The sequence below is a fragment of the Mus pahari genome, chromosome 2, assembly GCF_900095145.1.
Source record: "Mus pahari chromosome 2, PAHARI_EIJ_v1.1, whole genome shotgun sequence".
Classification (NCBI taxonomy): Eukaryota; Metazoa; Chordata; class Mammalia; order Rodentia; family Muridae; genus Mus; species Mus pahari.
The window spans coordinates 149,830,898-149,839,030 of record NC_034591.1 but is presented as its reverse complement, the minus strand read 5'-3'; the positions used below and the strand labels follow the sequence as shown (position 1 = coordinate 149,839,030).

The following is an 8,133-nucleotide window of genomic DNA, read 5'->3' as shown; positions in this document are numbered from 1 at the left end:
CACACACACACACACACACACACACACACATATATGGGCAGAACACCAATGCACATAAAATAAAAATAAATTTAAAAATATTAATCTAAATTACATTTTTTTTTTCCAGAGCAAAAGGAAGCCTCTTATCTTTTAGAAGACTGAAATCAAGCCAATAAGTAAACTTAAGGGTAATCTACCATTCCTGGCAAACTAAATGGGTGAGATGGCTCAGCAGGTAAAGGTGTTTGCCACCAATTTGACTGAGTTCTGTCCCTGAACGGATAGAGCCAGCTCTAGAAAGTTTTCTTTTACCACACACCTGCTATATGGTTCTTCTGCTATTTGGTACCCCTCGCCCCCAATAAATTTTATTTAATATTTATTTTTAATTTGGTACCCAGTTCTGTGTCACTCCTGGTTACTGCGACACAATTCGTGTGTTGGAGAAAAAAAAAAAAGTCCTCCCTGCGTGCAGACCTTGAAAGGACGCACACACAAGCCCCCCTTTGTTCAAATTCACCAGGAAGGGAAGACTGAAGAAACCGGACGCAGTTCTGCGGGACACCGCTTGGCGACGCTGTGGCTAGCGGGCAGAGTCTTCACCGAGCTACTCATTGGAATGCAGAGAAATCTTGGTCTCTTAGCAACCACACAGCCAAGCTTGCAGAGCACCCAGACTCAGCTGTGGGTTAATCAATCAGTGTGCTCAAAACTCACAGCTTCTAAACAGCAGAGGAAATTCCCCAGCAAATAATACCCGTTACAGGCGCGAAATCGCTACTCAAAATATTGTTTTAAACCATTTTACAAATGTGATCATGCTCAAAAGGCCCAAGCAGACCACCAAACCCACAGCACTTTCTGTGGCCTCTCCGTTTTCTATTCCTTTTTTTTCTCTTTATAAGTCAGCTTCTCATGTATCCCGGGCTGGCTCTGAACTACCCGATCCTCCTGCCTGTAAGTCCCCAGTCCTGGGATTACAGGCACGCGTGACCACACTAATTTTTTTTTTTTTTTTTCATTGCTGGCAGCAACCCCAGGACTTGGTGCACGCTCAGTAAGCGCTGTACATTCTGAGCTCCTGCCTGCCCCTCGGCTGCTTTCATAATTTGGTTCAGAGGATGTGCAGATGTCTCCATGGCAATACATGCTTTCCCCTGAGTGGGTGCGCGTGTGCAGGGTTAAATAGACAGTTTAACTTGGTGTGGAATGAATTCACTGCAGGCCTGTCTCACTGACCTCAGGCCTCTCAGGGCCTCTTTAATTTTTTGAGCTGCTTCAATCTGGTAGGTTCTGAACTTTTCCCAAATGTGGCCTCGTCTGTTCTTTCTCAGAAGCCTCTTTTAAGAGAGTTTTTGGAGTCCAGTGAGATGATTCAATGTTTAAGGGTGCTTGACACCAAGCCTGGGTCCTGAGTTTGGTCTAAACCCACAAGGTGAAAGGAGAAAACAGATTCCCATAGTTTGAACTCTGATCTCTATGCATGCTGTGGCACATGTATGTGCCACACACACACACACACACACACACACACACACAAATAAAACACTGCTTTAAGTCGGGGATGCTAGACACATAATTCCAGCACTTGAGAGGCTGAGGCAAGAAGATCTGGGGCTCAAGCGCTGTCTGAGCTGCAGAGAAAGACCCCCATTTCATGGAAGCTAACTTAAGGAAGCAGGAACTTGAAAGAGTTGCTCACATCATCTCAGCAGCAGAGAACCAGTGTGAGGAGGGAGAGAGGGAGAGAGAGAGCGCCTTGCCTAGATCACTTTGTCCTCTGTAGGAGGAATCGTACCACCACATTTCCCCACTTTCAATAAAGCAATCCAGATGAAGATAATCCCCTACATAGATCCACTTGGAGGCCCCTCTCGAAGGCAATCTTAGATTCTGTCAAACTGACCACACCAACCACCACAGTGTCCCATGTCTATAACCCCAGCATGTGGGCGGTAGAGACAAGAGAGTTAGGAACTCAAGGCCAGGATTGGTTACAGGAGTGTGTGGGGAAGCAAAAACCAAACCAAACCAAGTCAAAACAAAGGTATTGCATTAGTGACTCTCCATCAGCTCTGAGTTATACAGTAGAATCTACAGAGTTTGGATTGCCTTCATTCTCGAAGGACATGGGATTTTAGCTCCGCAGGGTGACCACATGCATGTCTTGTGTCAGGCTGAGGAGGAAGACCTGGAGGTCTGAGGACATCCTCTGGTTTGGAGCTTGCGAGAGTCGACAGGGCCTTCCAGCTCGTTGCTCACCAAAGCATGGATGCAGAAGACTAATTAATGCTCCTTTAGGGAAAAGTTCCAGTGACACTGCAGCAAGGTGGATAGTGTTCTTTTATGTAGTCATGGCAACCTGGCTCTGATTCCCATCTCTAAACCCAGCAGTGGATAGGTGACCACAGGAGGATCCCTGGAACCTGATGGCGGGAGACCAGTGATTTCCAGGTTCATTGAGAAAAGGAGGTGCAGAAGATTGACAAGTTCCCAATGACAACCTTCCCTGCTCCGGACTTCAAGTCTGCCTGGCTACCCACCCCCTGTTTAATGAGTTCCTGTCTGGGGACTCATTTGTTAGGTTCGCTTTCTCCCTCCTTTTGAGAAGAGTCTATCACAGTCCCTTGAGCCCTGCTCAAGGTGACTTTGAACTTCTGATCCTCTGCCTCCCGAGTGCTGGGAGTGCAGGTGTTCACACCCTGTCTGTGTGGTGTTGGGGATGTTTGAGCTGGTGTCTGCCAGACAAGCACTCTACCCATCGAGTTCAGTGCCTGGCCTGTTTCCCATTTGTCCTCAAGATGCTCCCATGATGCCCCGCTCCGGGAGGCTTCAGAGTTTTCAAAGACTTTTTTTTCCCCCCATACTAGGCAGAGTTCCTGGTCTCTCTGGTTGAAAAGCTCATGTCCTCATGGTTTTGTTCTTTTGGGTCTGGACTAGTAAACAATGAGGGTTACTCTAACAAGGTCCAGGGCATTCTCCGCTTGCATCATTGGTCCCAGGGTCTTGAAAGTGCTTGCCAGGAGCAGGTTGCTGAGGGATACAAGACTGCACTGGGCTTTTCCCATTCAGATCTTTATCCAACAGAATGGTCTGTTAGGCACAGCTCACTGCCTAACTCCCACCCACCCCAGGCCAGCCGTGTTTGGGACCCTGTAACAAGCACAGTAGTAGTAGATTAGTTGAGTTTGTGGTGACCCAGGATTAAGAATTCAACTGCAGGTTGGGTGTAGTAGCATAGCCCTCTAATCCCAGCACTCAAAGAGACAGGGCATGTCTATCTCAGTGAGTTCAAGGACAGCCTGGTTTACAAATCGAGTTCCAGGCCAGCCGGGGCTGCATAGTGAGACCCTGTTTACATAAAGATAGAAAAGAAAAATAAACACAGCCGGTCTTCTGCCTCATGGCTCCTAGAGTGGGACGGGGCTGCAACAGTTTCTGAGTCATAGCTCCAATCTGTCCTGTGCCATAATCTGACTTTCTGGACAGCTCTATGCTGCTTACAGTCTGAGTTCCTCCAGCCAGTTCTTCACCCTGCATACTCTGTCTCAGATACACTGTTCTGAGCTGTACTGACCCCCACTTTGGCCATTTCCAGTAGTGCATCGGAGCCTGTCTGTCTGTAGCATTCACCTATATCCACAAAGTACACACACCTATACCACTGCTGAATAACTACCAAACTGATGTCACTGAACAGGGAGAAGAGACACACTTACTTGGGTTAAAGCCAGCTGTAAAATGCCATTATTTTGCATACTTTTCAAAAGGGCACCCCTAGTGAGCTGAGGAATTTAAAAGGTGTGCCACTTGAGTAAGTTCTAGGCAGACTAGGCAACAGGAATGGTTCAATGAGCAGACGGTAGGTGGTTTTCTTCCATAAGGCTTATTAAGGGGGAAGTGGATCTGGAGATCAGGCTCTCAGACACTTTAACTGTGTGTCTTTGTGCAGTGCACAATAAGCATAACTTTACGTAACAGTCCAGACTCGGATTAATGACCACTTGTAATTAAGTAAAACAGAGAGTAAATAAGTGGTTCTTAAAATGAACCTAATTAATTGAAAGCTATTATTGCCACACATTCTCCAATTATACCAATTCAAAGGATAAGTATAGTAATATATAGAAACAACCTGGGAATATCACTGCATTTTGATATGAGCTCATTAAACACTTCTTTTTTTTTTAAAGATTAATTTATTATAAGTACACTGTAGCTGTCTTCAGACACTCCAGAAGAGGGTGTTAGATCTCGTTACAGATGGTTGCGAGCTACCATGTGGTTCCTGGGATTTGAACTCAGCACCTTCGGAAGAGCAGACAGTGCTCTTAACCACTGAGCCATTTCACCAGCCCCAAACACTTCTATTTTTGATAACTTAAATCCTTACATACTGTGAATATTTTTATTTTCAGATTTATTTAGTTTGTCTATGGGTGTGGTCAAAAGACAGTTTGGGGGAGGGGTTTTCCCTTCTGCTGTATGTGTGGGTTCTAGGGATCAACTCAGGTTGTCAAGTGTGGTGGCAAGTGCCTTTACCTGCTGAGCCATCCTGCCAAGCCAATCCTGTGCTATTTAACAGGCAGGTTTTAAATAAGAAAGAATCATGTGTCTGAGTGCTTGCCTATGCAGCACCTATGTGCAGGGGCTCATGGGATCTCCTGGAACTGTAGTTACCTGGGTGCTGGGAACTGAACCTGGGTCTTCTACAGGAGCAGTAAGCAGTCTTGAGCGCGCTGGACTGTGGAGGCAGAGGACAGCCACCAAGCCAGTTCTCCCGCCCTCCCATGTGGGGGCTGAACCCAGGTTGTCAGGCTTGAGAGGGTGTAGCTGTAGACAGAGTTGTCTCAGTGTTGTGAAACAGGCAATTTAACATGATTTTGGTGAAGATACTTTATTTTTCATAAAAATATAATTGTACAATTCTCTTCTGAGGAAAAAAATCCTTCATTTGCCCCCAAATACCATGTGGTTTAATCATCTTTCATCTTTTAAAAAACAAAATATGTATTTTAATATTTGTAACAACATGCATCTGATTTTTGTGAAATATAGTATGTATTTTTGTTGATCTTATTTGTCTTTAACTAAAAGTGAAGCCCAGCTTAAATCTGTGTTTTCTATCACCAGCCAAAGCAGGCCACTGCCGGTCAATGACACTAAATTTACAGCTGGTGCCGCTCAGCGAGTCCACGAGGCAGGCAGTGGCAGGGACCGCAGCACTAAAGCTCTGATTTGGGCATCCCAGGAACATTTTAGATAAGGACAGAAAACAAATTAATAACTTCACCTACAGCCTAAAAGTTGACCTGACCAGGTCAACTCCATATTGCACCAGTTGCTCCAGTATGTGGGAAGCAGATGGTAAAGTGGCAGAGCTGGACTGGTGTGAATGTACAAGTATATTTTCTCCTTAGTCTCTCAAAGAGAAAGAAAAAGAAGCCAGGCTCTGTTGATGAGGCTCTCATTTGGCCTCTTCCTGCCCTAGGGGATGGATGGCCTTGGGCTCTGTCCTCTCAGCTTGCTCTCCTCTGGGAAGGAACCGCAGTTAGCCTGCAGTGCCTCACTGGATGGGAGTGACAAAAGAGGTGCTACAGCTTGGAATCTGGAACAGTGATCACAGATTAGGGAGAAGGGCCAGCACAGTACACAGTGCAATCATCATGTTCCCTTCAAATGCTGAGGGCCATTATCTTGGTTTGATACCTCCAGAACATTAAAGAGATACAGGCCCTAGAGAGAACTCAAAGTGTAATCAACATTCACTCCAAGTCCATCTCTTCTACTTGGGGATTATCCTGTGGTTACAAGGACAACCTGGGATGACCCTGCAACTACAAGGACAACCTGCAGAACCTTCAAGCACAATGCAGACATTCCACTGAGGAGCCACATTCATCCTGGAATGTTTGCTTTGAAAACAATTTTTGTTTTCTGGAGAATTCAAAAGGCAACAAACAAAGCAACATAAAATCATTGGCTGTTCTGCAAAGTAAAAGTCTATGACTGAGTCGGCCCAGTGGCAGAAACACCCCCATCACAGTCAGAACACTACATTTAAACACACCCATTTAAACACCCCCAACACAGTCAGAACACTACATTTAAAACACTGACATTCTGAAGGGCCTGAGTATCAACAGTCCTTGTCTCCACTTATGGTCCTAAGACGACATTAAATACCCTTAATGCCCATTTTTCTAAAACACAGAGAATCCCAGCAAGCTGGGCAAGTGCTCTGTCGGGGTCGCACACACCTAGCATGGAGATCTGAGTTCAATGCCTGCGCTCAAGGGAATCTTCAGCTAACAAGAGGCATCTGTTCAAGAGACATGCCTGTCCAGAGATCGCAAGCTACACAGTCCATCTCATGTCCCACCTCACAGACAACCTTCCAGGCACGTCTGAACCACAGCTTGCAGGCTGCGTATGCCTCAGAATAGCTAGGAATGTGGCCCAACACAAAACTGTAAACTCACTTAAAACATTCAATTCTCAGGCTTCAAGTCACAACGTCAAAGGGTTGGACATGCCTGTAACTATGATACCTCCCTCCAACTGCCAGTCTGTGGCAAATACTTCTTTTTCTGGAAGTCAAATTCCTGCTTCATCAGAGGGAGGAACAATTGTAATTAGCAGCAACAGAGAATACATATGACTGAACTAGTGAGAGAAGCGAGTGAAGTAGAAATTCTCTGAACCTCTCCTACTATGAGCTCTGCCCCCAGCCACACTCCATGTCATGCAAATGCGGCTGTGCTGGGAACCATACAGAACTACATGCCACGCCACATACCCACCGGGCCCCAGGCTGCAGTGCAATGTGCAGCTCAGGATGCCCCGGTACAGTGGGAGCACAGGCTAAAGCAGGTACAAGCACACAGTAGGCTTCTTTCTCTGTGGCTCAGAACACATTCATAAGGACACTCATGTCAGGGAAGAACTGAGTATTCTGCCAACAGCAACAGCCATTGCGTCACCAGCAGGGTGGCCTGTGCTCTACACAGCAAGGCAGATACTTAGTCTCATTAGTCAGCAGCTACGTTCATTCTGTACTCTTCAGAAAACCCCATGCCTCAGCTGAGTGCACAAGCAAATGTGTGTACAAATATGTGTACATACAGCAGAAACCATGTCACACATACTGCAGGTTAAGGTAATGGATGCTACTAAAAGATTACTTTTCACTTCAAAATAAACAGTGGCTAATTATTCTCCAAGCACGGATTTGGCCCTAGCTAGCTTTTATAAATACAGTCAGAGGAAACAGCAAAATGAGGCTGTCGGGGGCTGTGTGTTGGGCTTTGTTATGGACATTCTTTAAAACAGGCATATCACTATGGGTTATAAAAATAGAAGTGGGTATATCTGTTAATACATATTCACAGCTTATGCTGGAATGGCTCACAGACAAGCAAACATTACTCAAGTAACTAGAAAGGAGTAATATTAGGTCCATAAGGGCTGAGAACCACGGGGGACAAACAGCCTATTTGGTGTCTTTTTGCAGGGTAATTAAAAACAAGAAAAGAAGTGACAACTAAACACACATACACACAAATCCATCAATTACATAGTACAAGTAGAAATTAACCATGAAAGCCACAGGGCTAAGGTGCAAACGTGCGCTTCCAAACAATTCCTCTGCTCCCACGGGCTCGGCATCACGACTTGTTAACCGACGTGGAAAGCAACACCGAGCAGGTCTGAAGGTCGGCCGGCAAGTCTAAGTGCTGCGCAAGGACCTTCCTGACGCATCTTCACACGTATGGTAGAGACTTTGGGCTTACAGAGATGCTTACTGAGCAGTACATAGAAAATGGAGCAAAGCAGCAAAGTCCTGCCCCATTCGTCCTCCACAGACATTACACCATTGGCTTTGATCGCTGACTGCGTTTTATATGATCTTCACCCTGGATAGAAAGCAAATACAACAAGAAGAATGTTTTCAGTCATTCTGAAGTTTACTTAATCAACTCTAAAACTCATGACTTTATGTATCTGTTTGTCCATTCATCTCTATCATCTATCTGTATGTGTGTGTATGCAGGCTTTACCTCCCACCATGTTTGAGATAAGGGCTTTGTTGTTTTTCTTTTTTCTTTCTTTCTTCCTTTTTTTTTTTTTTTTTTTTTTTTTTTTTTTTTT

At 45.3% G+C, this 8,133-nt stretch overlaps 1 protein-coding gene across 1 annotated transcript in view; it reads right to left on the bottom strand.

Moving 5' to 3' along the window:
- Positions 1–4,590: 4,590 nt before the first annotated feature.
- Crebl2 (cAMP responsive element binding protein like 2) overlaps positions 4,591–8,133 on the bottom strand; it is a 29,314-nt gene continuing 25,771 nt past the window's right edge. The window contains exon 5 of the mRNA XM_021191633.2: positions 4,591–7,898. The gene's annotated coding sequence lies outside the window, so the exon portion shown is untranslated. The remainder of the gene's footprint in view (positions 7,899–8,133) is intronic.